Source organism: Pyxicephalus adspersus, chromosome 3 (assembly GCF_032062135.1).
Source record: "Pyxicephalus adspersus chromosome 3, UCB_Pads_2.0, whole genome shotgun sequence".
Classification (NCBI taxonomy): domain Eukaryota; kingdom Metazoa; phylum Chordata; class Amphibia; order Anura; family Pyxicephalidae; genus Pyxicephalus; species Pyxicephalus adspersus.
Genome location: NC_092860.1, coordinates 33,606,285 through 33,618,477, shown reverse-complemented (window position 1 = coordinate 33,618,477; position 12,193 = coordinate 33,606,285). Strand labels below are relative to the sequence as shown.

General features: G+C 36.7%; 1 non-coding gene across 1 annotated transcript; it reads left to right on the top strand.

Moving 5' to 3' along the window:
- Positions 1-6,018: 6,018 nt before the first annotated feature.
- TRNAQ-UUG (transfer RNA glutamine (anticodon UUG)) lies at positions 6,019-6,090 on the top strand. Its single transcript has one exon. It is a non-coding gene; the product is annotated as a tRNA-Gln (tRNA).
- Positions 6,091-12,193: the final 6,103 nt, after the last annotated feature.

Sequence of the window (12,193 nt, the reverse complement as noted above, 5' to 3'; positions counted from 1 at the left end):
GCCCTTTTAATGTCCAGTTAGATCACTTACCACCCACCTCTAATGTCCATGATAGGGGAAACATCCCCCTCCCTCCAATAAGGTCCTGGGTAATACAGAGATGCCCAAATCTGGCAAAAAATGACGTTCTTGTAACAATGTCTTCTCAAGAAACTTGGGCTGCTCTGGATTGGGAAGAACAAGATGTATATGGCTAATTAGTACTAGATATACCATGATCTAGAGCAGTAATTCTTGAAGGGTACCTCAGGTATAATTACTATATCCACAGCTTACAGTACATTAGTATGGTGGTCAGTTGGACCAATGCCTCTTATCCTGCTGAACAGTGGGAAGAATGTCACCATTACAGAGCTAAAAATATCATTGGTGTCAGTGGTACCTGACCTGAGAGGCAAAAATTGCTCATTGCTCAAAGAACTCCTAGCATCCTCCATGGGTACCCTAGGGCAGTGGTAGCCAACTGGTGGTCCGTGAGTAAAATTTTGGTGGTACACAGCTCTTGGGGGCAGGAGGACCCCGCTGGGGGAACGCACCCGCCAGAGCCATGTACCATGTCCTCCGTACAGATCACAGGCTCAGGACGGTGGGTGGGTTGGACACAACCCATACACTCTCCCATTGCAGGCTCAGACCTGCAATGGGAGAGTGGTTGGGTTCTGGCATTATGATGTCACTCTGGGGGAAGTTTCTTCCCCTTTGAGTGACACACAGCTCCCTGCACAGTCATGAGTCTGTGCACTTAGTGGTCCATAGGTCCAAAAAGGTTGGCGACCACTGCCCTAGGGTTCCAAAGAGCCCTGGTTGAGAACCACTGCTCTAGATGAACAGGAACCCTCACAAACATATCAAATCTAAGTTTTTGCTTTACAGGTTAGTTATAATCATCTATAACGTTTAAAAAGTAAGGGGCTTGGACATTATATACATTGAACTTAAGGGTCTATTTCAAAGCCAATGAAACCTTCGGTTTACATCAGCTAATTATTTTCTAAGTGCATCAAAGCAAAAGGTGTTTAATGCCTTACAGTTTGTTTTCTTTTAAAGTAGCCACAGCCTAAATAAAAAGGCTGCTGTTATATTGTCTAGATTATATGAACATTTCTGGAGGTACTGAATGGTATGTGACAGTTATGACCTGCTTCATGGAATCCAAATGAAGAACTTTACCCCACAGTTGTTGGGTTGTTCACAATGGATAAAATGTTATTTGGTAAACGAATGGTTATCTGTGCATCAACTGTATAAAAAATGTTGAAATTTCTTGGTCACTATTGCTTTGTATGTCACCATGGTCAAGAGATGTTCTTTATTTTATTTTGTGTTTTCTTATTCTATGTATGTTGTAATGTATTTGTACTGTATTTTACTTTTAATAAACTTCAATAAAGATATCCAAAATATAAAAAGACATTCTAGGACCAGGTGCCACTGATCACATCTAAGTTGCCGTGAACTTGAATGTCTTTCCTAGAGGTCTGCACAAGAAACCAATTAAAGCTGCTGGGGACGTCTAAAAGTGTTGGTTGCCAGTGGACTTTGGTGTTGACTATCAGCAGTGCTGGCAGCAAGAAGGTTAATATTCTTTTTTTTTATTAACAGGTAACATAACTCTTGGTTCAGCCTTTTTAATTTTGTGAAAGATCACATACTGGGCCTGATTTATTAAAGCTCCCAAAGGCAGGGGAGGAAACACTTTCATAAGTGAAGCTGGGTGATCCAGCAAACCTGGAATGGATCTAGTCCAGGATTCAAAACATTTGCTAGCAATTAACTTCTATTCCAGGATTGCTGGATCACCCAGCTTCACTGATGAAAGTGTATCCTCTCCAGCCTTGGAGAACTTAAATAAATCAGGGTCGCTGTACCTTAAGAACCCATTTACAACACATGATTGGTGCATTATGCACAGGTGGAATACAGTGCTGTTCATATTGAATGGCACCCAAATCCACATTTGCGTATGCATTGCAAAAAACTGCAATATGAGAAATTTTAGAAATGCTGCATGTAAGGTTTTTTTGTTTGCCATGGTATGTTGCCTTATTCACCACACATTTACCACACTGCAGTGGACCTGGTTGGTATGAAAAGGTCCTAAACCTATTGCCCATCACTCATTTCTTTTTTTCACATTTCTTTTTTGCTGAAAACAATCAATCAATGATGCTACCTCAGCCATGACTCACCATGCAGATGGTTTTCTCAGGGTGATCATAAACAGCATTGATCTACTGCAACACTCACTGTACATTGCCATAATCCCTTGATATGATTATACAAAAAAAATAAAAAGTACTTTTTTTAGGTTAACATAAAATATTGTAAATTATTATTTGCATTATTTTTAACCAGCAACTTCATACACCTTTTTACATTTACATTTGTCATCTCTACATGTAACAAATATATTAATGGCCGTTGATTATCAGCATATATCATCTATCTGCCTGCTCATGGCAAAGAGTCATATAAAGTGTGACGAGAGGCAAGAAGCTATTACTGATTTTTTTTTTTTTTTAATCAACCTATAGCGATTTGTGAATCCATTCTCACATTATTTTTTTTTTTGCAAAATGTACTAGTGCCTTGGTGATTGTTATCCTTATCTTAAAGTAAATTTAAATAAATCAGAGGAGGTGGCCTGAAGGACACATAATAGAGGAAGAGTAATAAATACTGTGGGGTAGAGTTGGTATAAATGTGAATATTGCATCAAAAGCAAGAGCTTTATTTTATCTTTTATTGGCTAATCATTTTTATTTTGATATTTTTGGCTGAAGATTTGCTTTAAATCTTTAACTATTTCCTTAGTATTTGTAATTTGATAATTAATGATTTATGATTTAATGATTTCCCATTTCAAAGAGCAGTGGCAAGCAAATAGCAGATTGTCTCTTTTATTGAAAAGATCCCTATAATGCAAACACATTTTAATATAAACGTCATCCCTTAAAAAGCTATCTTTTATCAAATCAAAAATACATTTTTGCATGCTACATGGTAGTAGCTATTGCTGCACTTGTACAATAAGAACATAATAAGGTATGGTGGTTGTAGCAGGTAAAATATACTTCCTGTACATGTACCTTATAAGAAAGTGTTTGTGATTATGGTAAATGTTGGGTAAATTATCATTTGGGTAAAACAGAGGCTAAAGACAGGAATGTGGTCATAGAAGAATTTGGGTCAAATCTCAGCATGAAAATGGCTATTTAATGTTATAGAATGTGTGGGAACCAAGCAGCTATGAATAGATTTTTTTAGCACGGAAGGATGGGGTAGGTTCAATAAATTAACTATGTGAGCCTGAGGTCATTTAAGGATAGGAAAATGGGAAATATGATTTCTAAAAGGTTGTTCAGTGACCTACATTTTAAGCAGTATTTTTAATCTGTTCTTTTGTAACACCAACATATTGCAGTGCTGGTAATAAAGATATTTATTAATGAACATCCACAGTGACCCCATTAGAAAGTGTAATTTTAAATGATATTTGCAACAATAACTGCAGTTATTAAATATAATATATTGATTCACATAAATAAGTGAAGCTGCTATTATCAAACCACATCCATTATTTTAAATAGAAAACTTCTGTTTTTTGTAATAAAATTGTGCCTAGGCAAAAAAATCACATGGTCTTTGGTTACCAGGAACAGTGTATTTAATATGCAAAGTTTCACACAAGGTTTAAAACACATGAATAGGAATATTCACATAATGATGATCATTTAACATTTACATGTGAAAATATTACAGTGCCTGTTGTTCTCCTTTAAATTGCAAATAGATACGAGAAAACAATTAAACATTCATGCTGTCTGTCCAGTTATAGGTTCAGCAATACAAATGTCAGGCTTGGGTAAATTTTAATGTTTAAATGGAATGTATAGGGTGGAGATGAGTACCACAATCATGTTTCACTGTGAGAAACAATGCTCCGAAGGAAGTCATGCAAAGAACCAACATATATAAGGCTGTTGATGAATCAGGTCAAAAGCAATTGTATTAAGTTACTGTCATTCCATGTTTATTGTCAATATTACCCACATGCTATTCTGATTATCAATCAAATGGCATTTAAATAGCTTTTTCATCTCTGTTGGTGCACAGGCAGCCACAAGTGCTTTTAGCCTTAAGTTACATCACAAACACTTCGTGTCTTGATTCTTCTTGAGTGAATGGGCCTGATTTATTAAAGTTCTCCAAGACTGGAGAAGATGTCATGGGTGAACTTAGGTTCTATCTTCTCCAGTCTTGGAGAGCTTTATTAAATCAGACCCAATATGTTTGTATTTTGTTATATTGTTATATTTTTAAAAATTTCACTTTTGTATACAGTTTCTCAGTTTCCAGATAACTGAGGTTTCCTTTTCTCAGCCATTCAGCACTAGACTTGAATTGGGTGACTTTTCCCCATTAATCTCTAGTGCTGAATGGCTGAGAAAAGGGAAACCCTGACAATGCTTGACTGTCATCAGGGTTTCCCTCCCCTCAGCCAATCACAGAGCAGAGCAATCAGCGGAGCTCTTCTATGCTGACAGCTCCGCTTTCTTGATTGCTCTTACAGCCCTAGCAGAGCTGTGGCATGTGTTTTGGATGCAGATGGCTCAAGTGTCATCAGGGTTTTCCTTTCCTCAGCCAATCAGGGAGGAATGCAATCAGCGGAGCTCTGCTTATTGCTCTGCTTTCTTCATTGTCGTAGAACCCCGGTTATCCGGAACTCAGATCTCAGATAACTGAAAACCGAAAGCGGAGCTGTTATCTGTGTTTTCCGGTTATCTGAGTTTGGGGTTCTACTATACTCGTTTCAGGTCAATAATTCTCTCATAACATATGCATGGTAAATTCCAGCTACAGGCAAGTTTATTTGATTTGAATATCTTGGGGAAGGTTAGAACTTTGCTGTCCAAGTTTTTTCAGAGTACTGAAGGCCAGAGCAAGATGGAGCATCACAGAGCAGAAAGGACTAGATCAGAGTACATCAGAATGGCACAAGGAAGGCCAGAACAAGGGTCAGCATAGAATGTCAGAGCAGAGTAAAACAGAATGGAATGTAGAAGAGAGGGCCAGATTGTAATGAAGTAGAAGAGACTGGAATATTCAGGTCCTGAATAAAAAAAAACAAAGCAAGACATAGAAAAGTAGACCAATGTTACAAAGAAGATTTGTTTGACAGAAGAATCAGAAATCAGATTAAAAGTACCATGAACTGTGTTTGCAATGGCCAGAACAACATTTTCCCTTCTTTCAGTGGATAACAATACAGTAATGGCAAACCTTAAAACACCCTACATAGCTGATCAAACTTTTATAGGTTTCCAAAAGTACCTCTAAGCAATGTCTGCTTAATACATACATATCAATGGGCCTAAGATGAAATAAAGTATACAGCATGAACTAGTAGGCCACCAGTTCCACCATTGCTGCTTAGCTGCCTGTATATATTTCTCAGAATTAAATTACAAATAATGTAGCACTAAGTAGCTGCCAGGGCAAAGACAGTTTTCACACCCGCATAAAGGCCATAAACCACTTGACAAAAATGATGTTACCAATACAACCTAAATTTTACATTTTATTTAATTTGAAATATCAATTTAGATTTGAAATTGTACTGACTTAAGCAATATCTAAAAGCATGTATTGCATTTTACCAAACATTTTCATCAGAAACTATTTTACTAAAAATCAACACGAATTTTGACCATTTGTTTAATTTTAATATGACTAATATGCTTCAAGAAGGCTTAAGATTTATACAACTACTGCACATTACTCCCATCTCAGAGTAGTATTTCTATGGAATTTACTTGACTGACTAATTGAAAAGTCTTAGTGCTTTTAGGGATTGGGAGTGGCTTTAAACTAGTTAAGTTACTAAACCTAGGCAGAGACAGGTTATAATTATCCCACAATAATCCACATTTTACTGAATCATATATACAAATATATAATTATACACAAAGAGATAATTCATGTGTAAATAGACAACAAAAACCTTCCCCAACAACTGGTTCCATGGTGTAATGGTTAGCACTCTGGACTTTGAATCCAGCAATCTGAGTTCGAATCTCGGTGGAACCTAGGCTTTTTAGCCTAAAAGTAAATTTTCTACAAATTATCTGTCGTTTTTAGTACTCTCATGACAATAGATACAGGTATGGTGGTTAATGAAGGTTACATTGTTACATTATAAAAAAGAACGTTAGAGCTGAACCTGACCCAAGCAAAAAATATCTAACAAATACAGCTGCTAATTGTGGCCTTGGACAAAGTGGGATCTGTGTGAAAATCTTTAGGGATCAAAATTCAATTTACATCACTAAATTCATTTGTTGAGGGAGAAGTATCAGTCTGAAGGGCATGTGGGTAATTGCCAAGAGTAATATGAAGAGTATGAGAGGTATTCAAATAGGAAACTTTGTGAGTCTTTGATTTACCTTCTGTCTAAAGGTACAGACTAGAGAATTGGGGGAAAAGGGGCATTGGAGTAACACCAACAATTCTATCTACTCAAGATATTAGAGGTAAAGAGCAGGCTCTATCTTGGCTGCCTTGACTCCACTCCAGATTGGTGGTCTAAAAAGGTAGCATAGTTGGTGTAAATGATAGCAAAGAAAAAAGAGTAGTGGGGTCCTTTTTGCAGGATGATGTTATACATGTACATAGGATATTTGTCACCTTGTATAACATATGAGCTGCAGAACAGGGTGACAGTAGAATACAGTTAGTAAAAGGTGTGAATCCTCCAGACCAGGGGTGTCAATCTCAAATAAACAGAGGGCCGAAATTAAAAACATAGACCAAGTCAGGGGCCAAACTTGAAAATTATTGAAAAAATTGAGGAAGTTTACTACTTCATCCATTACTAACAAAAACAAAAGACTAATTTCCATCTATCTTTGCAGGCTGTGTGTTGTTCATCCTTTCACATCACAAGTTTGTCAATAAATATTACACTATGCAGTCTCTAATGGATTGAAACAAACACAATGCCCCTGGTAGTCAGGCACCATGTGATCATTGCCTAGGTTTTGTGTCTCCTTAATATTGTTTATTTTCTAATTACCTACCTGGTTTCCTGGTTTGTTATTACATGTTTTTGTTATGAGCTTTTTTACCATTATAGATTTGGCATTGTCCAAGTTCTGTACAATATTAAATCCTGCAACATGTTACCTAGTCCAGCAAAGCAGCAATTTGCTGCAGGTATGCTAACTTATATTTCTCACTATGTCTTTATTCCTTGTTAAATACCATTTCAGGATGCCTAAAAGTCTACATTTTAAATGAAACTTCTCATCTAGATCTTCAGAGCAGTTGTCTTGTTTTCCTTTATCAGGCTATTGTATGGTCAGTCTTGTGCACTTCAGTTGACTTTCCAGCATTTCTATACTATTTTTTTCTGTCTGATTATGATAGTAGGTAAATCTCTCTTAATCATACCACCCAGTGCACTTTAATCCTTAAAAGATATGCTTTTCTAGTAAAGCCTTCAAGGATTATTTTTAGTACGTATTAAAGTTTTTTCTAGCACTTCTAATATATTTACTGCTTCACACTCATAAACCTGTTAGAAACTGATGAAATGCAGATGAATGTCTGCCATACTCATGACCCGGGGAGCTCGGACCTTCTAGCCCATCCCTTATAAACACCATTGTCATAACTCCCTTCTACTACCAAACCTCCCCCTGCATACCAGCCACTCCCCCCAATTAAATATCCCAACACAAAATCTTGGATTTAAATTGGCTGGCAAGCAGCCGTTTATTTAAAACACCATTAAATAAAGTTTAACTTTCCAAATAATTAACAAACAAATATCCAAATAAATAAATGCCAAATAAATTACATTTTACACTTTGATAAGCATACATTAACATAAATTAACACAACACTCCATTATTAATATAATTATTATTAAACGGGATTATATAATGTTAACATATTACATTGAATATAGCTTAATGAACCAACAACAACTTAATTCCCCTTTTAATAATACATAACCATTACAACAGTATCCATAATGTTATCAAACTCCCAATTATACACCCAAACAACCAAGCTGCAGGTCTCAGAAGGCAAAATCCCACCCAACAAGAATTGAACCCTTCCAACATCTCCACCTTGGCCCCTAGCTGCCCATCACTGCCTTCAGGAGCCATAATCATCCGTTCACTATAAAGGGGAGACCCCACCAAAGGGGATCCCCCCTGCCAAAATCCACCCCTTTTCAATACACTGAATCCCTGCCTTCCAAGACCCCAACCTCTAAAACGAACCCACCTCTCAACTCTACCTAAACATAAGAGGGAGGGTGGGTGGGAAACTTTTTCTTTCCAAAAGAGGGCCTCTCACTATCGTCCAGCCCCTTTTAACATCTCCCATTCCTAATCTCCTCCTATCCCACGTTGTACACTAGCCCAGCCCCCTCTGGCAACACTACCCTTTTTCTTAACCCCTTAAAAGCTCTGGGCTAGGCCCAGCCCCCGGTCATGTAGTCACTGCGCCTAATTCTTACGGCTACGTGCCTCTCTTTACATTTCAACTAGATTTGTCATACGGTGTACATCTATACATCGAATCCACATACTATTGGTAAAGTCTATATCTGTTTTTTCCATTCCAATACATGATAAAAGACATTCCCCCTTAGTCTTCCATTTTTATCTGTTGTACTCAGCAGTGCAATGACTTTTTTTCTGTGAAATAGGTAAAATATAACCGTTTTCCACTATTTCTCCCTATACAACAAATATCATTGTGGATTCTTTTCCTACTTTTTTGTTTTAGCTCTAATTTTGTCTTGTCAAGGTGCTTTGTTGTTTTGCATAGACTATACCCAGTCTCTCTTTGCAGAAATGGTGCAGTCATCTTATTCTCATGCTGGAAACAAGCAAGACAATTTCAAATGAAACATATTACATACATTTTAATATTACATATTTATATGTACTCTATTTTTACAGGGGGATCAGACAAACGTTCAGGGTTGTCTTGTGGATGATCTATCTCTGCAATTACTCTATCTTGGCATTATACTCATGTTATACTGCACAAACTAATTCATAATTTTGTCTCTCCCTACAGACTGAACAGTAAGGCTTTATTCGGCAAGATGTCTGTAGAGGTCACTTACCTGTAAATTATGGGCAGACACCGTTATCCAAATCTAGCATAAAAGCAAATAGGGAAATTCAGACACCTTTTTCGGTCAATATGTGGACGAAACCATCATAACTGAAGTCAATAGGATCAATTTGTGGTTCATTTGTTGCTCGGAAAAGTGGCAAAACCCAGCACATGGCGAGAACAAACAACTGCTATTGACCATTAGCTTAACACTTGACAATAATTCTGACCTATATGCCAGCCACATTGCTAATAAAATGTTTATCAGTAATACTCCTTATTTAGTGTTTAGACTTTAATGCACAATTATATTTTATTTTAATTACAAAATATATACATTTTAGTGCGGAGAAAATTTACTTAGCCTGTGTATCTTCCATCCTATTTGTTCTACTCTATCAGCGGTTATCTGTTGATTATTCATTGATGCATAACATTCATAAGAAGGGATTAAATGTTTTCAGGATTTCTTTGAAGTGAAGAGGAATAATTCTTACTAAAAAAAGACCTCACGATATAGGCCATTGCACAGTCTTGCCAAAAGCAGTCTTCAGATGTAGAGCCTCGATGTAATCTTTATTTAACACAATTTATTATTAAATATCATATGCAAGCAGTAGAGTACAATTGATTTGTACGGTTTACACACATATAACAGCAAGCTTGTTCACAAAAAATAAACCTTTATTTTAAAACTCTTTAAAAGTATAGTTGTTTTACAGTTAGACAGTGGAAAATGTGATATACAACTTTGTCTTGTCCAGCAACACATGACAGCAGATCAAGGTAAGAACTAATATAAAAAAATCCTAAATAAAGTAATTCTGTGGTTGGTGGAGAGTGTGGTGGAGAATGGTGGGGTTTTCCAGAACACATCCAACAGTGGGAATGGCTTAAACAGGGATAGTTTAATAGTGTCGGAGCCGATTTACTGCACAGTGGGATGGTGGATTGGGGTACGTTTCCAAAGCCGAGTTTTATCCCAGGAATCAAAACTTCAAATAATATTTACAGAAAGACAACCTTTAACATGTACAGTATTTTTTAAATTTTTTTTAAGAACATGGAAACTATATATTTCCTTAGAAGAAGAACTAAATCTGCTGCAACTTCTACCCTCACAACTCCCACAAGGTCACAAATATCCAGCCTTGACACTATGGCCTCCATTTATAAAACCATTCCATGGAGGGAATGAATTACTGCCATTAAAACACATGGACCTGGAAGATTCTCGCTAGGGAATGTTTGAGGGAATGTCAGTTTTATAAATAGAGCCCCTATGTGTTGTTTGGAATTATTATTGTGATTGGTCATTACCTTGGGCTGCTTATAATTTTTTGTAGTTGTTCATACTAAATAAATAAATAAAATCTGTGTTTAGTTCTGATAGCTTTGTGAATGCTATAAAATTTTATATTGTATTATATATGATTTTTTTTTGCTTAAAAATACATAAAAATGTTATGAATGGTATATTTTGTTTCTTTTTAGCTGTTTAGAAAATATAAATTATTTTATTATTAATAAATATAATATAAATAAATAAAATATATATTAATAAATATAGATTTAATAACAAAGCTACCATCTGTTGCTTGATGGAGCTATTCTTTCATAATGTTTGTCTATATCACCTGGTTACTTGTTCTTGGTTTCTTCTCTTCTGCTGACTCTGAGAAGCACTGCAATCATGCTTTTCCTCTGATCCAGCTTACAGTATTTATACTATACCATACTATACTATACTATACTATACTATATGTTTCCCCTGAAGAAGCTCACAAGTGAAATGCGTAGAGGAACATCATGTCAAAGTCAGTATAGGTGATATTGTATGTTAATAAAAAAGCAAGTAACATAACACCACCCTTCCTCAGGGTGCTGCAGGCTTTATGTTGTATATGGCTATATTAATAAAATATGGTTATTATTTGCTGATTTAGTGATTGGCGGAGTTCAATCCAAGTCCACTTTTTTGGTGGCTACCCAATGTAACATTGGGATGTGCTAATCATAAGTTGATCTGTAACATTCCTACAATTGTAAAAAAAAATCCATCTAGAAGGGTATACTATATATTAAATGGTTTGTTGAAAATGCCTATTAATAATGTGGACAGCAGATATGAGGGGGGACCCAAAAGAAACAGGACTGTCCTCCGTGTGGGAGGGACCCAAAAGAAACAGGACTGTCCTGGAGGGACCCAAAAGAAACAGGACTGTCCTTAGTGTGGGAGGGACCCAAAAGAAACAGGACTGTCCTTCCTGTGGCTGGACTGTGAGTGGAGGGGGTTTGAATAAGGTCAGTGCTTGTTCCATCATCCCTCACCAGTCAGTAGCCAGGCGGACGCCTCTATGAAATGATCTCACTCCTCAGGCAGTGATTGTTTTTAAACACTTTTCTAGTTACCCTGTCGAAATTATGATTTCAAATTTAAGGGAGCAAAGAACTTTCTCCTTTGCAAAACACCAATAAAATCATTAAAGAACAAGAACATTGAAAAAAATGCAAAAAAATCATTGAAGACCACTGTTAGACAATTGAATAGTTATCAGAAACTACAGGACTGACATGGAGCTCAGTACAGAGGACAGAAGACCTGTTCTCATCGTTTTGACTGCTTGAGGGGTGTGCAGAATGGGGCTGACCTTTGATGCTTAAATTTCCTTTTTTGAAGTGTGAAAACATCGAAAACTCTCGTCCGACTCAGAAGTTTTCCTTTGAAAGCCATCTGAATCATTTGTAATGACTCCATTAGTGTTTTGCCAAGGAGAAAAAAAAGTTTCATACAAGTTCTTTACTCCCTGAAATTTGACAATTTTCGAGAAAATGTTTAAAAACAATCACTGCCTGAGGAGTGGGATCATTTCACAGAGGTGTCCGTCTGGCTACTGATTGGAGGAATGAGGGAACAAGCACTGACCTTAATCAAACCCCCTCCACTCATGGTCCAACCACACGGAGGACAGTCCTGTTTCTTTTGGGTCTTTCCCCCGTACAACTTAAAATATGAACTTGAATGAGATAATAAAAATGAAAGCTGCTA